Here is a 23,955-nt window from a genome sequence, read left to right as displayed (position 1 = left end):
GCTGTATGCTGGACCGGTAGTCAGTGACGGGTATGATCCAATTGCAGTGGTACCAACCTAAGACAGGAGGCTGACGCCTAGAGGTCAGTTCATCCGATGACGGGTAAGGACCATATGTTGAATTGGACTGCCTAACAGGCACGGTCCCTAAGCCACATTGCTTGTTGTTTAATTAAACAAAAAGGGGGAGATGCTGAGAGCCACCGCTGAGTCTGTATGGCCCCTGGCATTTTGCCAACAGTATTGATTGACAGGCAAGGCATTACTATCCGCCTCTGCCGCAACTTTTGAGTTCTCGCACTATTTTGGAGTTCCCGTGGGGATTTCCAGGGATTCCCCGAGAGTTCCCATTGGTTGGGGAAGTGCAGGAGGAGGGATTTCCGGGAGAGATATTTCCGGCTGGGGGTTCCTGGACAAGCCTCGTGGCGTTCGCGAGGATTCCCCGGGAGCTGTGTGAAGTGTTTTCCTGCAGTTTAAAAATAAAGTTTGTTCCTGCTTCAGTGGCTCGTGATTTGTGCCCAGCCAGACTGCGGCAAACAACAGCCTTAGAAGAATGGGGAGGGAATAAATAGAAATAACCACTTGGACAAATGTAAAGAGGCCCTTGGAATCTATCTCACACCTCTGCTAAATGCAATGTCTGGTGGGCGTAGGTGCCAGCATTCCTGTATGTAGAGTTCCTGACATTGGACTTGATGTGCCTCTGCCTGGATTGTTTCTATAATTTTGTACCTTTACCACTGTGAGATCACTTGCCATGCATTGGCCCACCCCCAATTCAACTTTTGCTATCAAAACACAAATATCAAGATTTAAAATAATGTACGTTCATACTTTTAACACACACAAATCACTTGTGCTATCAAACTCTGAGATCACTGTGGATTTGCTAGGTGGAAAGTAGAAATCTATAGAGCATAGTTCCCTGCATCTTTTAAATTCGATGATCAAAGATAAATTGAAAGAGTTATTTTAGCAAAAAGAGAAAGAAGTGACACTAGCAAGTGAGGGCGGAGCTAATACAAAACCAGGAAGACTATTAGAATACTTGTACTCTGAGGACTTTTAGAAACCATTTGCAAATTCTTAAGTTTAACTCTCCAAATGTTTACTGTTTATTTTTATATGGGGGTTAGTTTATAATTTGAAAAGATATTTCCTATATATTATGTCATGTGAACTACGTGATAGCACTTTGGGGAAAAAGCTGTCAAACTCATTTTACACCTGGATCTATTTACACTCTGTGTTAGTCAGCTTTCCAGTACTATAACAAATACCTGAGACAATGAAATTATTATTTTTTAATATTTTATTTTTTAGTTATAGTTGGATACAATACCTTTATTTTATTTATCTATTTTTATGTGGTGCTGAGGATCAAGCCCAGGACCTCACACATGCTAGGCAAGTGCTCTACCGCTGAGCCACAACCCCAGCCCCTGAGGCAATCAACTTATAAAGAGGAAAGGTTTATTCTGGCTCATACTTTGGGAGTATCATTGCTTTGGATCTGTGGTGAGGCAGCACATCATAGAAGAAACACACAGCAGAGGAGAACAGCTTATCTCAGGGCCAGAAAGCAAGAGAGAGAGAGAGAGGCTAGGCTCCTACTACCTCTTCAAGTGCATGTTCCCGAATGACCAGAAGACTTCCCACTTGGCCCCACCTCTTAAAGATTTCATCACAAGCCTTCAACACATTGGGAGCATTCTAGATCCAAACTATAGCAGGCTCAAAAAAGCCATGTGATTTGACCAGGCCTGTCTGATATTCAGTGGGGGGTTCATTCTGCCATATCCTGCTGATTCCTTACCTTATGTAAACTGGATCCTGTTTTCAGGGAAATACAGCTTAGAGAGCGTTACTCTGCCTTCCTTGAGGTTAAGACAGAAATGCAAATACCTTTTAGGACAAAGTAGGTGTGGTCACCGTCAAGAGGCACAAGCACATTCCCCACACCTTGGTGGGTCTGAGAAGGATGCAAGGAAAATCTTGATGGCAGAATAAGCTTGATTGGAGCATGGAAACTGGGCACACTGTGAGCAGGCTGAGAGGAGGCAGGGTACACTGAGAGCTAAAAAGATGGCAGGAGCAAAGGCAAGTATGGTACACACTGAAAACACAGCGTGGCAAGTTCTGGTTGTAGAGGGAGCATCCATAGAACAGAGAGAAATAGGCTGGACCATGCCGTGTTAGTCAGTGTTCTATATCCTGTTGGCCTACTTCTCTGGAGAACAGAGAAATAGGCCAGTGGGACATATCCGTAGATTAGATATGACACAGACATTGATACAGAGAAAGAGGCTTATTTTGAGTGATCAGCTTACAAGCTCATGGAGGCTGAGAAGTCCCATGACTGCCATCTTGGTAAACTGCAGCCCAGGGAAGCTGTTGGTTCAGCTCCAGCACAAGCCCCAGGAAGTGAGAACCAGGGGCTGACGGTGTAAATCCTGAAGGAGGAGCTGTTGCCTGGGGGCTGACAGAGCTTGTCCTTCTTTTGCCTTCTGGTTCTTTCCAGGCCCTCCTTGGATGGGATGACACCCTCCACATTGGTGACAGTGGTCTACTCAGTCTACTGACTCAAAAGCTAGTCTCTTCTAGAAACACCCTCACAGACACACCTTGAAATAGCATTTTACCAGCTCTTCTAGCATCCCCTGACCTCACTAACACATCAATTTAAGTTGACACATAAAATTAGCCTTCATATATATCACAAGACTTTTTTTTTTTTTTGGTAGCAGAGATTGAACCCAGGGGTGCTCAATCACTGAGCCACATCCCCAACCCTTTATTATTTTTTATTTTGAGACAGGGTCTTGCTAAATTGTTTATGGCCTTGCTAAGTTGCTGAGGCTGGTCTCGAACTTGCCATCCTCCCCTGCCTCAGCCTTCTGAACCACTGGGATTACAGGCATGAGCCACTGGGATTACAGGGGACCGCCACCATGCCTGGTTCATACAGCATTTGAGTGTCATGTTAAGGATTTTTACTTAATTTGCAAAGCAGTGGGGAGCCCATGCTGAAGCAAAAGCTTGCCCATCCTGAAGGTTAATCTGGCATCTTTGTGGGTGCTGTGTTGGCATGCTGCAAGCCTGCAAGTGGAGGGGACAGTGAAGAGTCCTTTCAGAAGAAGCACAAGTGACAACTGTGGTACAGGAAGAGTAGTTGACTAAATGAGGGCAGGCACAATCCAGGAGAAAATCAGCAAAGAGTTGAGGAATAGACTCTGGTAGAAAGACTGTTCCTTGAAAGTAAGCCATTTCTTTGGGCAATTTATGAAGCTCAAATATAACATTGTCAGAATGAACTGCCTTCCATTAAGCCTGGCATCTTCTAGGACACCTTGGGGTTGAGGGAGCACTTGACTCCCCAACTTCTAACTTTTGAAACTCAAAAAAAAAGGAGTGAAGGGTTTATTTCTACATGGAAGCCTTGAGCACATTTCAGTAATCACAGGGAGATTAAAGCAGGGAGAGTGATTAGTGCTGACAGCAAAATAAGATCTAATAAAAAAGATGAGTGTACGGATTCCAAAGTGACAAGAAGAATGTGGGGTGGTGGGAGTGGAAGTGAAAAACTCCAGGCTGTGCTCATCTCTGTATCCCAAGCTAGATCCATGTTGTGTGCGCTGCTGCGGAGCCTGGGGCACCCATCTTCTGCCATAAAGAACAATGGCACTCTCCTTCCAGATGTTGAAACAGACTAAATAACCATTTTCCACTGGCAACTCTGACAGCCAAACTATTTGAAATCACACCAGCTCTGGATGAACTAGAGGCCCAGCTGGTCCCTTGGATACCAACTGCAGGGAAAAAATCATGGCAGTAGTGTGAAATTGAGCTGTGTTCCCTGATAAATTTCACTGGGTTGACCGGAAGCCACAGGACAGTGACCAGCATGTGGGGCACACACACATCATACCTCAAACCTGACCTGTGCTCCTGGAATGCTTTGAATCAGCAAGAGTTTTCTCCCAAGGCTGGATGAAAACCAGAGGTGAAATCCAGTTATGTTTTCCTTGGAAAATACTCTCTCTGCTGCTCCTTTATAAGGAAGCACTGAGTTCATCCTTTTTAAAACCACTACTATTAAAACTTTGTTTCATGTCCTAATTTTACCTCATGTTCCCTGACATTGTGCTAATATTTAATTCCCTCTAATAAATTTGTATTTTAAAAGCTTAGTGCCAGCAGGGCATGGTGGCACATGCCTGTAATCCCAGCTACTTGTGAGGCTCAGGCAGGAGGATCACAGGATCCAGGCCAGCCTGGGCATTTGGCAAGTCCCTGTCTCAAATAGAATAAAAACGGCTGGGGATGTAGCTCAGAGGTAGAGCAGCCCTGGGTTCAGTCCCCACTGCTGGGGCAGGGGGAGAAATCTTAGTGCCAAACAAACCTTTTCTCTTTAGGTAGTCAAAATGGGTCCAATAATATCTACATATCTACATATCTATCACAGAATCATGAATATGAGAACTAAAAGAAGACCAAGGCCATCTAATCCAACCATCTCATGCCACATAGCAGGACACAGAAGAGAAAGATGGCAAGGCAAGATTTTTTTTTCAACAATGAGGGACAGGAAAGGGAATTGTGAGGTGTCAGACCTGTGATCTTTGGGAACACTAGATCACTGAAAGATTTGCTCTTCTGTGGGCCTTTGAGATGAGCAAGGGTGGCCCTTTCAGCCTGAAGAAGAGCTGAAGAGACCGATTCCTCAGTCAGACTGATTTCTTAGAATCAAAATATAGCAAAGAAAACAATTGTCAAGTTAGCAGTATTTTAAAACAAACTTTCAGCAGTTCAAGACTCCTGCTGCTGGCAATAGCTGCCCAATGGGGAAAAACAATTGCAGAAATAAAAATTCTTACTTTTTTTTCTTTTCAGACATAGAATAGGGAATACATTGATAAGTAAGTGCAGGAATCATGATAATTAAATTGTCCAAAAAACAAATGTATGCATTTCATGAAATGTTTTGTTTTGTTTTGTTTATACAGTGCTGGGGATTGAGTCCATCATGAAATATTCTTAAAATAGATGGTTTCCTTATGTACATATACAATATTATATATTTAAGTATTGTATATGTTTGTGTGTGTCTAAAGACGCTTATTCTCACCATTTTTCCCTGTAGGCCAGAAGTGATTAAATTAACCTTCTGCTGGAATTTTGTTGCTCCTTAAAGTTTTAAATTTAATAATCAGAAATATTTTCTTTTTTAAAAAATAAAGGTTGAAAGCCATGTGTTTTGGGGCTTTGCAGGGAAAATCACCTCTCCCAGAACGAAGGTTGAGTCTTTCTGAGTTTGTACAAACTACAAACACAAAACTAGCCTTTTGATAGAGACACTTGGTCTCATGTCTAAGTCTTCCTTGAGTCATGAGAAAACGTAGTGATCAGTTGTACATCAGCAAACAGTGAGGGAAAGCTTCCAGCTGTCACACCTATAGCAAGACTCGATGTCAAATTGGGTCTTCAAATCTAGTTTTTTTAGATATGGTGCCCTAATTTTTTTAAGGTTGCTACTAGTGAGCAGCTGAGCAGCACAGAGTACAATTTACTCCTTCCCAGGTTCAGTAGCAACTGAAATGGTCAATCATGATGGTTTTAAAACAAAATTGGTTTGGTTTTCCTTTGTTTTTTTGCAGAACTTGGAATTGAACCCAGGATTGCTCGATCACTGAGTTACTTACCCAGCCCTTTCGAATTTTTATTTTGAGACAGGGTTTCAGTTAGTTGCTTCAGCTGACCTGGAACTTGCCTGTCTCAAATTTTTGCCAAAAATAAATAAATAAATAAGTGGGTACATCTGAAGTGAAGTCAAAATAGTACAGCTCACACAATGAGAGAAAATATTTGCAAATCATATATCTGATGAGATTGATGTATAGAATATATATATATGTATATATACTATACATGTATATATTCCTGCAACTCAATGATAACAACAACAAAACCAATTTAAACTAAGCAAAGAAGTTGAATAGACTTTTCTCCAAAGGAGATATACAAACAACCAATAAACACATGAAAAGATGTTGAACATCAGCAATCACTGGGGAAAAGGAAATTGAAACCACTATAAGATACCCATTAGAATGACAATTATTTAAAAAAAAAAAAAACAGAAAATATCAACCCTTGATGAAGATGTGGAAAAACTGAATTGCTCATACATTACTACTGAAAATGAAAAATGGTGCAGCTACTATGGAAAATGTTATTCAAGTTCCTCAAAATATTCAACATTGAACTACCATATGAACCAGCACTGGGAATATATATCCCAAACAATTAGAAGAAGGGTCTCCAACAGACATTTTTATGCCCATGCTCACAGCAGCATCATTCACAATAGTCTAAAGGTAAAAACAACCTACATGTCCACTGATGGAAAAAGGGATTTAAAAAATGTGACACAGAAATACACACAGGAATATGATTCTGCCTCTAAGAAAAAACAACATGAAGAAGAAAATTCTGAGGTATTCCATAATATGAATGAACCTTGAAGACATTCTTTTAAGGTGAAGTAAGACAGTCACAGAAAGGACAAATAACCATATGATCCTAGCCATACAAAATACCTGGAGTAGTCACATTCATAGAGACAGAGGCAGAAGAGTGGCAGGAGGGTGCGATGGGCAGTTGATGTGTAAGAGGAATAGATTTTCAGTTTAGGATGATGAAAACATTCCGGAAAAGGACGGTGACGATGGGTGCACAACCCTGGAATATTTGATGCTACTGAACTGTACACTTAAAAACAGCTAAAATGATAACCTGATAGGTTGTACCTGTTTTACCAGTGCATGCACATGCGCATGTGTACACATGCACACCAAGTGTCTGGTCTTGTTCATCCATAGCCACCTCCTAAGTGAGTTCACGGGTGCCGTAACACCTTTCATCTACTTTCCACCAACTGTTCTCACAATGACATTCTCCTCAAGATCGAGGTCAGGACAGAAGACTGGATGATCACCGTCAGCAGCATGAATTTGTGCTTCTAGATACTTCCCTGGAAGCCCTAGTGGGAACTGTGTCTCCAGGAACACAAGGAATCATGATCCCCCAGCAGGAGGTCCCAAGACTGAAGAGAAGTAAATGCCTTCCCAGAGTAGGAGGCTTCGCTCACTCCTCTAGCCAGTGTCTCCCTGGCATCAATTTCAACTTGGAAGGCTGGTTTCCAGGGAAAAATGCCTCACCCCCCTCTGAAGGTTGTGACAGCTGAGAAAGATTAAGGAGCCACATTAGCACCTTGAGTGGGGGGCACCTAAGTCTTTACTCTCCTTCTCTTTCTCATTCTTCACTGTATTAAAAATCTCTTTGTTTTTTTCTACCCATAAACATGGCTTCCTACCCCCACTTTATCATGCTAGTGAAATACACATATGTTTGGGAACTTTTAAAAGTACTTTAAAGAGAGTGCCTCAATGAATCCCAGCTTATAGAGGAGACAGCAAGCCTATGAGGAGAATAAATGCAAATGCAGACCAGGCTGTGGAAGGCTAGCACATGCTGACAACCACAAATAGCACAGCCTTCAGCCCCTAGCATTGCAGACAAATGCTTCCTGCCCAGGCACTGTCTCCTCCCTCTCCCTTCATTTCTGGTCTTGCTGTTGCTCAGAATGCCAGCCTGACTCCTCACTTTAGGAAGTTTGACCCCAGATCAACCTGACCATTTTCCTGGCTTCAAACTCATGTGCATTTCAGATGACATCAGCAACAAAGGCATGTTGGGATGTTTCCCATTTAGGATCCATGAGGTTGACGTTATGGGGCAAACAGCCTTTGAGACCACTGGGAAAGCAACTGTGCAGCCAGGCCACATTTGAGCATCTCAGCCCTGGAAGTACGTTTGAAGAACACTGTTGGTAAGTTGGTTTTCACTGACACTAACAACTTCATGTCTGCCAAAGACACCATTAAGAACTGGGCGCGGTGGCGCACGCCTGTAATCCCAGTGGCTAGGGAAGCTGAGGCAGGAGGATTGCGAGTTTAAAGCCAGTGTCAGCAAAAGAGAGGGACTAAGCAACTCAGTAAGACCCTATCTCTAAATAAAATAGAAAATGCGGCTGGGGATGTAGCTCAGTGGTCAAGTGATCCTGAATTCAATCCTCTGTACCAAAACAAAAAACAAAAAAACAAGACACCCACTAAGAAGAAAAGACAAGCCACAGACTGGGAGCAAAACACATAGCTGTTAAAAGTCTGGTATTCAAAATAAACAAAGAACCCTTAAAATGTAATAATAAGAAAACAAATAATCCAATTTAAAATGGGTAAGAGATCTGAATAGATACTTCATCAAATAAAATATACAGATGGTGAATAAGTATATGAAAATGTGCTCAGCATCATGTTCTTAGGGAATTTCAAATTAAAATAATAATGAGTTACCAACACACACCTATTTGGTTAAAATCCAAGACACTGCTAACAAGAATGTGACCAATAGATATGCTCATTAATGGTGGGAATGCAAAATGGTACAGCTACTGTGGAAGATAGTTTGGCCATATCTTACAAAGCTAAACATACTCTTACCATACAATCCAGCAATATTGACTCCTAAATATTTACTTAAATCAGTGGAAACTTATATATACACAAAAACCTGCCAAGGGAGGATTATAGAACTTTTATTCATAATTGCTAAAACTTTGAAGCTACCAAGATGTACTTTAGTAGGTGAAATAATAAACAAACTTTGGTACTTCTGGACAGTGGAATATTACTCAGGTATTTTTTAAATGGGAGGGTGGCGGGGAAGAGCTATCAGGCCATGAAAAGACAATGGAAAAACCCTAAGTGCATATTGAAAAGTGAAAGAAGTCAATCTAAAAAGAATTACATGTTGTATAATTCCAACTACAGTCTCTTAATGACAGGATATGTTCTGAGAAAATTGTCATCAGGCGATCTCATCACTGTGCGGACACCAGAGTGAACTCACACAAACTCAGATGGTACAGTCTATTACACACCTAGGATATATGGTACATTGCCTATTGCTCCTAGGCTATAAACCGGTACACCATGTGGCAACTGCAATACAATAGGAACTACATGTGCATTTAAATGTAGAAAAGGTACAATAAGAATAGGTATGAAAAGTATAAATGGCACACCTGTATAGGACCTTACCATGAGGGGAGCTTGCAGGACTGGGCATTTCTGGGTGAGTTAGTGAGAGAATGTGAGTGTGAAGGCCCAAGACATTACTGTGCTCCAGTGCAGACTATTTTAAAATTAATTTTTAAAAACTTAAAAAATTTTTTTTGTTAAGAGGTGTAAGACACAGCTGGTGCAGTGGTGCATGCCTATAATCCCAGTGGCTCTGGAGGCTAAGACAGGAGGATATTGAGGTTCAAAGCCAGCCTCAGCAAAAGTGAGGGGCTAAGCAACTCAGTGAGACCCTCTCTCTAAATAAAATACAAAATAGGGCTGGAGTTGTGGCTCAGTGGTCAACTGCCCCTGAGTTCAATTCCTGGTACTCACCCACCCCACCAAAAAATACAAAAATAGAACTAAAACACAGACCCACACATCAGTGTAGGCCTCCACAAGCTCAGCGTCATCAATGTCACAGTCTTCTACCTCCATTCTTGTCCCACTGGAAGGTCTTCCAGGCCAATTACACACATGGAGCTGTCACCTCCTGTGATAACAATGACTTCTTCTGCAATCCCTCCTAAAGGAATTACCTGAGGCTCCTCTTGAGTGGTATTATTCTTTTCAGAAATATGTCCATATGGTTTGCTTGGTTCATTTCTTAATTCCACTGTGGATTTGCTAAGCAGATAATGCACTATAAACATGCTTCTCTATTAAAGAAAACTTTTTTTGTAAGGGTCTATGTTTTTTAAGGTGATCTATGAGGTTTGCAAAATCTTCTGCTAAATGCTTTGGTATGAATTTAGGGGAGGGGGAATTCTTTTTCTTCTCATGAAATTTCCTTTTCTCTTGCCTCTTCTTCCGCTCAGCATTCCTGATCCAGGTCTCAACAACTCCTCCTGAGCCAGTGCTTCAAGAGTCACCTGTAGGAGCTTCTCAATGTCATTTTTGTCCACAAGTTAAAGTTTTCCATCTCAACCACTGCCTGGCTGATTTTTGCAATCTCCTCATCCTTTGAAGGATGGACAAACCTTTTGAGTGTCTTCTTCCAGATGTTACACTCTGTGGTGACATCATCCCAAGCCCAAGCAAGATTCTTGATACAGTCATTGATGTTGTATCAGAGTATTTTTAGTGTCTTCCTCATCTGCAGCAATAACCTGGGCAAAGGTTCTCCACGGGTATCAGGCCTTAAAAGCTGCTGTAAGCCCTAATTTGTCATTTGGGTACAAGGGAGTGTTTGGAAGGAGAAAAAAAACGACTTTGTCATTGGGATGAAGCCCACAAATAAAAGCAGGATGGGCAGGAGCATCATCTATAATAAACAAAATCTTGAGAAATATGTTCTTTTCTGGGAAGTATTTCTCCATTTCTCTGGCACACCAACTCAAGAGGGTGTGTTGGAAGAGGATCTGGGCTATCCCTGACTTCTTTTTGCTCAACTGGCAGTTGTGCTTATTGATATGCTTGAGGGGTCTGAGTTTTTCACTGTGACCCATCACAGAGTGTCTCCATTTGTAGCCAGCAACATGGCCTCCAAGCAAGACGATCATCTTGCTTTTAAAAGCCTTGACGCCTGGCATGGACTTGGCCTCCTTAAGGATGATAGACCTTTCAGACCCGGTTTACAGAATAAGGAGGTTTCATCCATATTTAAGATCTGTTCTGCAAGTGATTTCTCTCCACAATCAGCTTATCTGGAGTTTCCAAGAATTCTTCAGCTCCCTTCACATCAGCACACGCAGACTCAGTGCTCACTTTACTATCCTGTCATGAATGGTGATTCTGGAATTGCTTAAACCGGAATCAACAAGAAATTCAACATCATGGCTTAATCTAGTTTTTTCCTTCAACATTGTGAACAAACTTTTCTCTTTGGCTAGAAACATCATGGTGCCAAAAAGGAACACTTCCATGTCTGGTCTTTAATTCAGATCCTTAGAAGTTTCTGCATTTCTAATGCAGGACCTGCTCTAATTTGTGTGTGTGTGTGTGTGTGTGTTTTGTTGTTGTTATTATTGTTGTTTTTTGGTACCGGGGATTGAACTCAGGGCTGTTGACTACTAAGCCATATCTCCAACCCTATTTTGTATTTATTTAGAGAGAGGGACTCACTAAGTTGCTTAGTGCCTCACTTTTGTTGAGGCTGGCTTTGAACTTGTGATCCTCCTGCCTCAGCTTCCCGAGCTACTGTAATTACAGGCATGTGCCACCATGTCTATCTAAATTCTGTTATTCTTATTTCCTTCAATGAAGCAGATCCTTTAATGGTTTCTATCACTTTGCTCTCATTCTTCAAGATTGTTCCTGTGAGGCTGGGTGTGGTGGTGCACACTTGTAATCGCGGTGGCTCGGGAGGCTGAGGCAGGAGGATCCTGAGTTCAAGGTCAGCGTCAACAATTTAGCAAGGCTCTAAGCAACTTAGTGACTGCCTGTCTCAAAATAAAAAATTTGAAAAAGGGGGGGGGGGGCTGGAGATATGGCTCAGTGGTGAAGCACCCCTGAGTTTAATCCCTGGTACCAAAAAATAAAGAATTTTTTAAAAAATGATTGTTGCTTTGGTGGGATGGAACATGCCTGACTGGGGAGAAACAACCATCACTAATGTTCCACCTCCATAGTCCTCCATTTTATTTTCATTTCCAAGTCAATTGCTCAGTGTGGACTCTTACTAGCAACATTAGCAGTGAATATTATTTGCTTAGGGGCCATGATGAACAAAATAATATGAGGTTAAACCATGTGCAAGAGAAAATGAAACAATGGAGAGAACAGGCAAACGTGAAACTAAGATCTATGAAGTTGCTGCCAGAGTAACACAGCATTCCGTTTTATAGTAAACTCTTTTAAATTAGAAAGGCTACACATTACAATCATGATGAAAAAGTATAGTGTAGTAAATACATAAACCAGTAGCACAGTCATATTGATCACGTTATCAAATAGCAAGCTCTGTACATAATCATATGTGCTTTGCTTTTATACAACTGGTGCACAGTAGGCCTGTTGACACCAGAGTCCTCACAAGCAAATAAGGAACACATTTTCCAATGACATTATAATGCCTGTGATGCCACAAGGCAATAGGAATATTGTTAGCTTCATTATGATCTTATGGGACCACTGTCACATATGGTGTCCGTTGTTGACTGAAATGTCATTGCATGGTGCATGACTGTACATGACATTCTGGAAAAGGCAAACTATAGAAGCAGTAAAAAGACATTAGTTGCCAGGGGAATGGGGTAAGAAAAGAAAGAACAAAATAGGTGAAGCACAGCGGGATTGGGGGCAAGGAAAGTGCTCTGTATGATATTGCAACGATGGACACATGTCATTGTGCATTTGTCTAAACTCAGAGAATATACAACACCAAGGGTGAATGCTAATGTAAACTATGGACTTCAGTTAATAAGGTACCAGTAGTGGCTCTCATTATAGGAGCTCTAGGTAGTTTTTGCTCAATTTTTCTGTAAATCTAAAATTGCTTTTTAAAAAAGTCTATAAATTTTTAAAAGCATAATGAGAAATGTTTAAGAAACACCAATGCTTTGCCATATACCAGAGGCTCTGATTTAGTTTGTTTCTAGTAGCTTGTGAGAGTTTTCATGTAGAAAGTATGAGGTTTAAATCCACAGATTCTTGCCAAAGAACAAGATCCCCTAAATTCACATTAGGAAGACAGGCCTTTTGACCCCAACTGGTGAGCATCATGAAAGAAAAACACACAGACTTACTGATACTTTAGTAAATCACAGAAGTGGAGGTGGTTAGAAACCAAGACCCTTGGCACAGTGAGTCTAAGGCTTAATGAGTCACAAAAGCACTGCTGGGGAGTGGCTTCAGGTACAAAATTGTCAGAGATTCAGAGAAGTGTGTGTGTGTGTGTGTGTGTGTGTGTGTGTGTCTGTGTCTGTGTGTGTTAAATTTCTTGGAAGTGCTCAGGAAGGACTTTGTTTCTGAACAAAGTCCAAAATCCAGATTTGCTTTGAGTTCTAGTTTATAGCAATTTCCTTAAGGGTGACTAAAACTAAAAGTAAGCTCACCTTTCACTTTAGGGCTTCTTGTATCCTTCTTGGACTTTTCTTCCTGCATTCCAGATTTCTGCTGTAGCCCATTCCTTGGTTAATGAGCCTTCAAATGGCCCTGTTTCCCCTGGCTTCCCTCCCGCAGGACCCAACACTCTGGCATGATTTGCTCTATTATACAGGTTTAGAATCTCACTTCAATCCATGTTCTCTTCTGGTTAATCAGATTAAGTACACCACATTGTTATAATGGAGGATAATGGGTTATTATGTTACTCCTTTCAACAACTGACAGAATGCATCAAGTGCCTCCATACTGTTCCTGTTTTGTAACCCAGTAATTCCATAAAATGCCAGCAAAGCATTATCCATAAGGGTGTTTGCTTTATAGAACAGATAACATTACACAGAAAACATTCTGAAAATGTTTGAAAGATGACTGTTTCTCAAACAAAAAGCTCCATTCATCATTATGACCTCAAGGTGAGGGGAGAGGAACTAACATTGAAACAAGGAGGGAGTAGAGACTCAGAGACAGCCCTTGAACAGGAAAAAGTAGTACCAATCTCTTGCCATTTCTGGAGGATTGGAAAAGAGAATGGAGAACAGAGTTGGGAGGAAATAGTCAGATCCTAGTATTTGCTGTTTTGAGAGAAAAGAAAAGAAAATCAGGGGTCATAATAGTCTAGCATGGAAGCTTCGGGGGCTAGAGGGGCATTATTGATGGGATGGGCCAGGTGGAGGACCTTGAGGCTGTGTTCTTGGGGTACTATAGTCTTTATTATCTCTGGGACTTTACAAATCTCTGGGTGCCTCTGTAGGCACAGAGGATGGGTTGACTGGTGTAGGCCTTGGCTCAGAACACACAGGTGACAGTGTGCAGGAAGAAATAATAAAATGGGTGAAGAACAGCGGGGTTGGGGGCAGGGAAAGTGCTCTGTATGATCACACCTTTGCAGACAGCAGATCAGGACACATCCAGGTCCACCTCTCTTAGTTAGATGGCAATAAGGATTCAGTTGGTAGCACATGGGACCCAAAGTCTTTAACCAACACTGCTGCCCCACGCAGACATCCAGACTCAATCTTAAGCAGGAGCTGAGGGACCGAAAACCTGAGAAACTGAACATTTATCCAAAGACACTGACCTGAAAGGAACTATTTCACCCAGAAGAAAACTTGAGAGAATTTTCCTTTTCTTCCCAAAATAGTGTTGGATCCAAGGAAACAGGATGAGATCATGATGGAAAATGAACTCTATTTCTTGGTTCAGTTGAGTGGCACAGTATTAATCTTTCATACTCACTACATTTGCCATATAGTAGCCAGATTTATCCTCAAGGAAGGAGGATGAAGGACCCTTTCACAACCCCAATCAAACATTGATGACAACGTTTACAGTAAGAAGTTGGTGACACACCCATTGTCCTGCAGTGAAATCATGAATTGGCACACTCCAGCCCTCTTCAAGAGTTTCCAACCCCCTTTCTTACTGCCTCTCCTCTAAACATGAACTGACAATGTAAGGGTCACAGATGTTTGAGGAGAGCTTCCAATGCAAGAGAGAAGAAGGAAAAAGGGACTCAAAGGAATCAGACAGCACAAAGTGTTAGGGGGAAATATTAAAAGGTTGTTAGCATCGTCAGGGAGAAAGGAGAAGATCCTTAAAATGAGAACAAATACTGCATACACACATGAAACAAATCAAGACAGAACTTTTAGAAATTAAAATATAGTAGCTCAAATTAATAGAGATAGAAGATAAAATCAAGGAAATCTCCCAAGAAATAAAGCAATATGACAGAAAAATATTAGCAAAATAAGAAAATTAGAAGATCAATTTAGGAGTTTATATAGGATATCTATAACTATGAAACAAATTACACCAAAATTTAGTGGCTGAGATGGTGAATATTATGTGTCATTTGACAGGGCCATTGTATGAATAGATAACTGGTATGGCATTATTCCTGAGTATGTCTGTGAGGGTGTTTCTGAATGAGATCAGCATTTGAATCCATAGACTGAGTAAAGAAGATTGACTCTCACCCATATGGGAGGCATCATCCCATCCTTTGAGAGCTTAAATAGAACAAAAAGGCACAGGAAAAGCAAATTTATTTCCTCTTTTGAGCTGAGGCATTCTTCTTTTCCTGCCCCTGGACATCAGTACCCCTGGCTCTTGGACCTTTGAACTCTGGGATTTAAACCTGAGCCTTCCCATCTTCTGGTTCTTAGGCCTTTGGTCTCAAACTGAGGGTTATATCAGATTTCCTGTTTCTCAGATCTTTGGACTCAACACTGAATTACACCATTATCTCCTGGGTCTCCAGTGTATAAATGGCAGAATGCTGGACTTCTTGACTTCCATAATCATGTGAGCCAATTCCCATAATAAATCCTGTCTTATCTATCTACATCCTATATCTGTTTCTCTAAAGAACCACTAATACAGTGGCTTAAAACAACAATAAACATTTATTATCTCATGCACATTATGTAGGTCATCCAGCACTTTGCTGAGCAGTTCTAGCTTGGGGTCTGTTCTGAGGTTATGGTCAAGACATTGGCCAGAACTCCAGTCATCTGAAGACTATTAGCAGGAGGCCCAGTTTCTTGCCATGTGGGCCTCTTAATAAGGCTGCTTGAGTGTCCTCATGACATGGCAGCTGGCTTCTCCCAAAGCAAGTGATCCAAAGAGAGCAAAGTATTCGTGATTTTTCAGAAATAATATACTGATAATTCCACCACAGACTATTTGTTAAAAGTAAGTCCTTTAGTCTGGCTCAAGAAGATGAGACCAGGAAGGTTTTTGTGTTCTTTTTAGATATACATGACAGTAGAGTATATTTTGACATATTATACGTACATGGAGTATAACTTATTCTAATTAGGATCCCATTCTTGGCAGTTGTACATGATGTAGAGTTTCCACAGGTCATGTGTTCATATATAAACATAAGAAAGATATGTCTTATTCATTCTACTGTCTTTCCTGTTCCCACTCCCTCCCTTCCTTATGGAACCAACCTAGGTGCCCTTCAACAGATAAATGGATAAAGAAAATGTGGTATATATACATAATGGAATATTTCTCAGCCATAAAAAAGAATGAAATTATGGCATTTGCCAGTAAATGGATGGAACTAGAGACTACCATGCTAAGTGAAAGAAGCCAATCCCCCCCCAAAAAAAAGGCCAAATATTCTCTCTGATATGTGGCTATTAATACATAGAAAGGATTTACAGTATTGATATAGCTCACAGTGGTGCCAGGCAGTGGTGGGTGACTTGGAAATAGGATTGAGTCTGCTATCAAATGATCATGGATTTGAATTTTGCTCCTCCTCAAACAAATCATTTAACTTCCACTCAGTTCCTTTAGCTCTAAAATGGTGATGTTGTTGCCATTGTGCAAAGTTCTGTTGAGAGTAAACTATTTAAACCGATTTGCACAATGGTAGGTTCCCAGTAACTCATAGCTATTATTTTTATTCATATTGAGAAGCCCTTGGGTAAAATAAGAGCATGTGGTTTCCTTTGCAATTCTGGCTAAGGCCCAGACCAGAACTCAGCAAAACCCTGCTGAACAGTCTATCCAACGGGAATGCACTGCTCCATCATTTCCTAGTGATGATCATGATTCTGCTTACAGCCCCAAGGAATCTCCTATAATATGGGTTTTATGGATTTACAGAAAATGAAGAGCTAATGAAAAGTCATGTTGAAAAAATACATTTCAATATCCCACTTCACAGCAGAGTCAATAGCAGCGTGAATTAGTTACCGTAGGAATAAGGTACCACCCATCCTGACATTAAAATGCCCATAATACAACTGGCACCTGGTGGTAAATAGGTGCTTTGCTGGTTTTCCATTCACCCTTTCATATAAAAGGTAAATGTCTATAATCTACCTGGCTTTTGTGAAATAGCTATGTAAGATGTGGGAAAACAGCACAGCATACAGTGTGTTGTGGAGATGTTGGCCCTGATTATCACAGTTGATGAAATACACTGTTAACATTACTAACTTAGGTTTGAATAGGTCGCCCCAATTTCTACAGACATTACCAGTTTTGATCCCCAATAACCTTGAGAAGTGAGAAGAGTCAAAAATTTTATTCCTAGTTCTACAGATGAAGAAACAGAGCTTCAAAAGAGAAAGTAATAGTCCTGAGGTCATACCTGTTGATGCAAACTAAGACCAGAGTTCAGGCTTTCCCAGGATCCAGGACTGCCCCTGTTACCTGTCCATCAAATGCACTTAGCTATTGGTAGGAAAGGATGTACCTTCATAGTCAGATAGGGCTTTGTCTGTCAGATGAGGGGTTCAGGACAAGATTGTGGCCCACTGATTTGGGTTTCCCTGGACTAGGAACATACACACAGGCCTGGGCTCAGGCCTTGGAATTTCAGCCAGGCACACATTCTCTGCTGACCTTATATATTAGCTCTAAAATAAGAGTCCTGACCTTCTTTCTTGGACTGTCCTCTGGGAAGACATTTTTTTAATTATATTGAAATGCATTTGTAAGTATCCTAATGTAACATAATAATATTCTGTTTTCAATGATTTCTTCTCCCCTCCTCATTGGGAATCTAAAAACAAATTATTCACATTATTTCAACTAACATAAATATTTTCTGGAGAGAAATGCTAGACAGAAATGCTAGTACAGCTATTCTTGGTGTACAGGGAAGATTGTTTCCAGGAACTCCCGTGGATACCAAAATCCTCAGAGGCTCAAGTCCCTGATACTAAATGATGCAGTATTCGCATAGAACACCCTTCTGTGTACTCTAATCATCTGTAGATTATTTATGACACATAACACAATGTACATGCTATGTAAACCATGGCTGTATTATATTATTTAGAGAAAAATGATAACAGTCTTTATGTGTTTGGTACAGACCCAACTACTATAAGCCTATCTACATTTTTAATCTTTCATTGTATGAATCCATGGAGGTACAACCCACAGATACTGATGGGAATAGGAAAGACAATAGAATGAATTGGACATAACTTTCTCATGTTTATGTATGAATACATCACCAGGGCAACTCCACATCATGTTCAACCACAAGAATGGGATCCTAATTCAAATAAGTTACACTCCATGTATGCAAAATGTGTCAAAATACATTCTACTATCATGTATATTTAAGAAGAACAAATTAAAAGTTAAAAAAAAAAAGAATATTTCTAGGAAAGTCAGATTCTCAATTTATCCAGTCCCAGAAATTTGGCTCAGGACAAACAGATCCTTGTTTAAAAAAAAAAATTCAGTTCATGTCCCTGGAAATATGACCCAGGGGCTGGATAGCACCTGGCATGCAGCGGGAGCTCGGGTCTTTTGGAATGAATACTGGTATGGTTTGGATATGTTTTGAGTGCGCCCCTCAGTGTTTCACATGCTAGAAGCTGGGACCCCAGTGTGGCAGTGTTGAGGTGGTGGAGCCTTTAAGAGGTGGAGCCTGGTGCAAAGTAAGGAGGAGCTTCCAGCAAAAGTGAGTAATTAATGGAATGTTATAAAGGCAGTTGAGGTTTGCTTCCTGTCTCACCATGTGGCCTCTTCTACACATGTTCCTTCAATCAGGAAGCTATATATCAGGAGTTTGTCACCAGAACAGAGCAAGTTGAACATCATAACTTTGTTGAGGGGTAATTGAAGTACAACAAACTGAAAACAATTAAATTTTGCCGTTCAACAAGTTTTAACAAATGTCTGCAATTGTACGCAAAACACAGAGTCAGGATACAGAACACTTCCATTACCCCCAAATGGCTCCCCATTTCCCTCTGAAGTCCTTCCCCTCTCCCAACCCTCTGCTTCTGGCAACCACTGGCTGGCTTGCTACCACTCTGGTTTTGCCATTTCCAGAATCTTACATAAATGTCATCATACAGACGGCTGCTTTGTGTCTGGCTTCTTTATAACATAATGGTTTTAAATTCACCTCCATTATTATATGTATCATTCATGTCTTCTTTTGCTTGGTAACTTTTAGGGGTGATTCTTTTGTATAGAAATGGTGAAATTTGGGCTGGGGATGTGGCTCAAGCAGTAACGCGATTGCCTGCAATGTGCAGGATGCTGGGTTCGATCCTCAGCATCACATAAAATAAAATAAAGATGTGTCCATCGAAAACTGAAAAATAAATATTTAAAAAATTCTCTCTCTCTTTAAAAAAAAAGAAAAGAAAGAAATGGTGAAATTTATTCCATTATTTATAGGTGAGTTAATGTATATTAATGGGTTGTCTCAACTCTTTCGGTTTTCACAAAGCTGCCATGAACATTTAAAAAGAAAAAAAAAAGAACTCACAGATACTAAGGACCAACAGTACTTTGTTGTTGCATAGAAATACAATTGATCTTCATACATTGATCTTAAAACCTGCAGTCTTACTAAACTCATTTATTACTTCAAATAATTTTTAGTGAGTTCCTTAGGCTTTTCTATACACAAGATCATTTGCAAGTGGGGATGCTTTTACTTTCTCCTTTCAATATGGGTGCTTTTTATTTCTTTTCTTTTTCTTTTTTTTTTTTTTTGTCCAAATTGTCCTGTCTAGAGCCCCAGTACAATACTGAATAGAATTAGCAAGGTTAGACATTTTTGTCTTGTTACTGATCTTAGGGAGAAAACTCAGTCATTCATCATTAAGCATGATGTCAGGTGGGAGTTTTTCAAAGATGCTCTTTATCATGGTTGATAAAGTTTCCTTTTATTCCTAGGTTGTTAAATGTTTTATTATTAAAGGAATGCATTTTGGTGCCCTGCCTTAACCCACAGATCTTTCAGTCTCTGTCCCTATTATTAATTTCTTCTTTTATTTCCATGGAATGACAGCAAACCACATTTTATCTCTTCCCAATAAGTAGCACATTCCCTCAAAATGAATAAAGTAGCAAAGTTGCTTAGAAAGATATTTAGGATGTTCTATCACATATGAAGCATAAGTGGTACCAGAACTGAAAAAGAAAAGAGAGAGAAACGTAATGTGGTGAAAGAAGGTCTGTGTTCTATTAACACCTTGTGAGTGCTACTGCTTGAGCCTCTTCTTCTTGGTATCCCACAGCCACTGGCACTAGTGTGCTTTCCTGGTCATTTATGGGGAGGGGCGTCATAATTTTCCTAGCTTTGTGATCTGACACAAGTTACTTCCTCACTCTGTTCCTAAAAGTTCCACCTCTATAAAATGAGTCTGAGTCCCTAACTTATGAAAATGCAAATATCTCATCCATGTAAAGCACTTAAGTCAGTGCCTGACACTTGGCAAGAGCACAATAAGAGTGAGGTCCCATCCTTATTAGAATCATTATTATGAGGAGGCATGGCCATGTGTGGGCTTTGTGTCTCTGTGTTAATTTTTTGGAGGCTGGCACCTGTGCGAACAAGAATAAGTTATTCAGAAAGCCGAGAGGAAGGTCTACCACCACAACAGCTCCCTGGTCCAGTTATACTTTCTGTCACATGCTCAGCCAGACCCAAGTCTGCATGGTTACAGATTAATTTAGACATAAAGAGAATCATTTTCAAAATTCAGGCTCACAGCATCTTGACTTTATCCTTGACATCTTCCCTACCTTACATTTTTCCTAGAAATAAAATTTTATAAGTAATGTGTTGTATGCACCCCTTCTCAGTTCTATTAAAAGGAATATGGAATACAAGACATTTTTATGTTCCACATATATACACTTCTCCCCCAGTCCCCAAATATGGATTACTGTGTTCCCTGCTGCTGGACAGTATTTATAAGGCTGGGTGCTGGGCCAAGGGAGAGTGGCCCCTGCCTGGGACAGTCTGCCCATAAGCCTTCGACTTTATGCCTTCTGAATGCTGGATGTGGAGACCTCCCTGGCCATCTCTTTTGGGATTTGAGATGAACCTTTTTAGCATTTGTGGGAGAGACCTCTAAAATTCTTGCTCCCCTCCCATAGGCAGGATTGTCACTGGGAAGCGACCATGTTCCACGCAGTTGGGTTCTTCCATGTGACCATGTTGAACTAACAGAATGTCCTCAGAAGTGAAGCCACTCTCTAAGTTGTTCATAAAACTCCATGCTGCTGCTCCAGGCTCTTTTTTTCTCTTCTCTGGAAAATATGTAACCTCTAGCGAGATTTTGGAAGCCCCATATTGAAGATGGAAATACCCATCATCCTGGAGAATAATCCCCTACTGATCTCTTCATCCACCGGTATAATTATGTGAGAAAAAAACTACTCTTGCGTCAAATTTCTGACAGTTCAGTATATATTTGTTCTAGGATCTAGCATTACCTTAATTCAGCTTTTCTTACTTTGACAACCATTAAATACTTATATAATCAAGCGTCACTTTACCCTGGTGTCGGGGTGGGGAGAGAAAGTCTAAAAACAAAACAAAAAATGCTTTCACTCACTTTAGAACCTGTGCTTACAGGGACATGTTATTTTGAGAAATTAATGCTCTACTGTTTCATGTATGAACATGTGCGTAAATATATTTTTAGACATATGTGTTCTTATAGATTTCCCTTGCCTAACAAATAACCAACCATCCAATTTTTAAATATACATCAATCAAGTTCATACTGTATGCCAGTACCGTCTGGACACAGTGGAATGTAAAGGTAAATGAGATGTGATCCTAAGCCTCCTAGGGTTCAAAGAGAGCTGGTAGTCTGATTTTACAGATTTTCCATGTAGTCAAATGATTTATCCACTGGTGTGACACCAAACCCAGCTATGAATCCCAAGGATCAGTACTAGCAATCATCTGGAGCACATGCTCACAATTTCATTTTTAGAAAAGGAATATCCTCTAGCATGAGAAGCTTAGACCAGAACCCTCCCAGAAGGATCAAAATTAGCCCCAAACAAGCTTCACACAAATACCCAGGAGCCAAGTCATAGTGAGGCCTGGAAGAAGGTGGAGAGGAGAGGACAGAAGCCCATCCTCATCCTAAGAGTGGAAAAGTCTCCAGGCCCCAAATGCATGGGTTCTAAAGTGCAAGACTCCAGTCTCTTCCTTTCCAGGGTCACTGACTGTGAGAAAATGAAACAAGGACATTTCTAAAGCTCAAGAGAATGAAGGCTCAAAAGTAAACATTTGTGGAATCAACCCATGCGGCTCCCATAACTTCAAAAGGCTGCAAGGAAGCAACATGGCTTTGAATTTGGTGTAAATTAAACAGAAACATATGATTTAGATTTTCACAAAAATAAACCCAACGACATGGGGAAGAGGGGAAGAACAGCACCTGAGAACCAGATGGCTTTGGGTGGGGTTTCTGGTTTGCAAACTCACGGGCTTGCAGGAGAGACCTGGACCCCTCATCATTGTACCTCCCTACAGAGCCAGGCTCATGGGACTGGTCGTGCAGCTTAGCTGAGTTTTCTAGAGGCTAGAATCTCTACTTGTAATTAGAGTCACTTGAGGTCTCTGGAGGAAAAGAGAGAGAAGAAGAGGAAGAGGATAAAGAAGGAGGCGAGGAGGAGAGGGAGGAAGAGAAGAAGGAGAAGGAGTAGGAAGAGGAGCGGGAGGAGAAAAACAAAAGGGGGATGGAGAGATTGCCAAGGATTGACAAATGGGGAATACAAGGTCTGTGAACTCTGGATTTCATACTCAGTCAAAGCTCCTACCTTAGTCAGTTTAGACTGCTGTGAAACATACACCATAGACTGTTATTAGAGTCGTAGAGGCTGGGAAGTCCAAGGTCAGTGCATCAGCAGATCCAGTGTGTGGCGAAGAACATTTTCCAGGTTTGCAGTTGGCTGTCTTCTCATTGGTCCTCACGTTGCAAGGGGGTAAGGGGATAAGGGGGTTCGAGCTTTCTAGTGTCTCTTCTTGTAAGGGCCCTAATCCCATCACGGGGTTTCTACCACATGACCTCATATAAACCTAACACCTCCAAAAAGCCCCACCTCCTAATACCATCATATTGGGAGTGAATTGGGGGGGGGGAGAATACAAACATTCAAATGTGGGGAGAAGGGAAGACATGATAATGCTAAGAGGAAGGTTTTTCCTGTTGCAACCAGGTACACAATGGTTTGGTTTGTGTGCGAGACACATGCAACTTGTTAAGAGGTCTGTCCCAGGCTTGAAGAAAGAAGGACTAAAGTTGCAGCACAGGGTGACCCCAAATCAGACCCAAAAGACAGTCAGGTGTTTGTCAGATCTCTAGGGCTAATTTTGGGGGGATAATATTCCAAGATGAAGAACAATAGTGCCATGTTTCCCTCTAGAAACTCTGTCTAGCCACATGGCAGCTAGACAGCTACAGATCCAATGTCCTGCAAATAGGTTGACCCTACACAAGAAGTACTCACTACCCAAACAGGCCTGGGCAGAGTAAACGACTCATCTTTGCCAAATTATGAGCTGTTCTCTTGAGCCTTCCTCCATAAAGGGTCCTTTGAATTCTCACCTTTTTCTGATCTTCCGAAAGAGATATACAATGTTCTAGAAATAGTATCACCATGCTGTACATACTTTGGTAACATTTCCCCAGCATATGTCTCTAGTACCTTAACTGTTACCAGTGTGTTCCAGCATGGACTTTCAACTGTCTGCAGCTATATGTCTGTGCCATTGGGTTTCTTCTAGAGTTGAGGAAGATGGCAGCCAGCCGGGACTAGCAGGCTGGAAGTGCCAGGCAATTAACATCTCCAAGAAGCAGCACTACTGATGACCCCTGGGAGTTGGTGTATACATACCTCAACTCCTTTACTCTTCAGCAGGATAATTCTGAGGCATGTATTTGACATGCTTCCCAGAATTTCCCCATGGTAT

The 23,955-nt window shown here is 41.0% G+C and overlaps 1 protein-coding gene and 1 long non-coding RNA gene across 3 annotated transcripts in view; one reads left to right on the top strand and one right to left on the bottom strand.

Moving 5' to 3' along the window:
• LOC125618451 overlaps window positions 1-10,535 on the top strand; it is a 72,861-nt gene extending 62,326 nt beyond the window's left edge. The window contains exons 3-4 of one of the 2 annotated variants that reach the window (XR_007349718.1): window positions 7,774-7,891; window positions 10,004-10,535. This is a non-coding gene — a long non-coding RNA (uncharacterized LOC125618451). The remainder of the gene's footprint in view (window positions 1-7,773; window positions 7,892-10,003) is intronic. The other variant, XR_007349717.1, reaches the window with a different exon arrangement.
• The window catches only part of Fam107b (family with sequence similarity 107 member B), a 195,213-nt gene that overhangs the window by 138,513 nt on the left and 32,745 nt on the right, over window positions 1-23,955 (bottom strand). The gene's annotated exons all lie outside the window — the stretch shown is intronic.

This window comes from Marmota marmota, unplaced genomic scaffold, assembly GCF_001458135.2.
Source record: "Marmota marmota marmota unplaced genomic scaffold, marMar, whole genome shotgun sequence".
Classification (NCBI taxonomy): domain Eukaryota; kingdom Metazoa; phylum Chordata; class Mammalia; order Rodentia; family Sciuridae; genus Marmota; species Marmota marmota.
The sequence above is the reverse complement of the archived record's forward strand: the minus strand, read 5'-3'. Positions and strand labels throughout refer to the sequence as shown.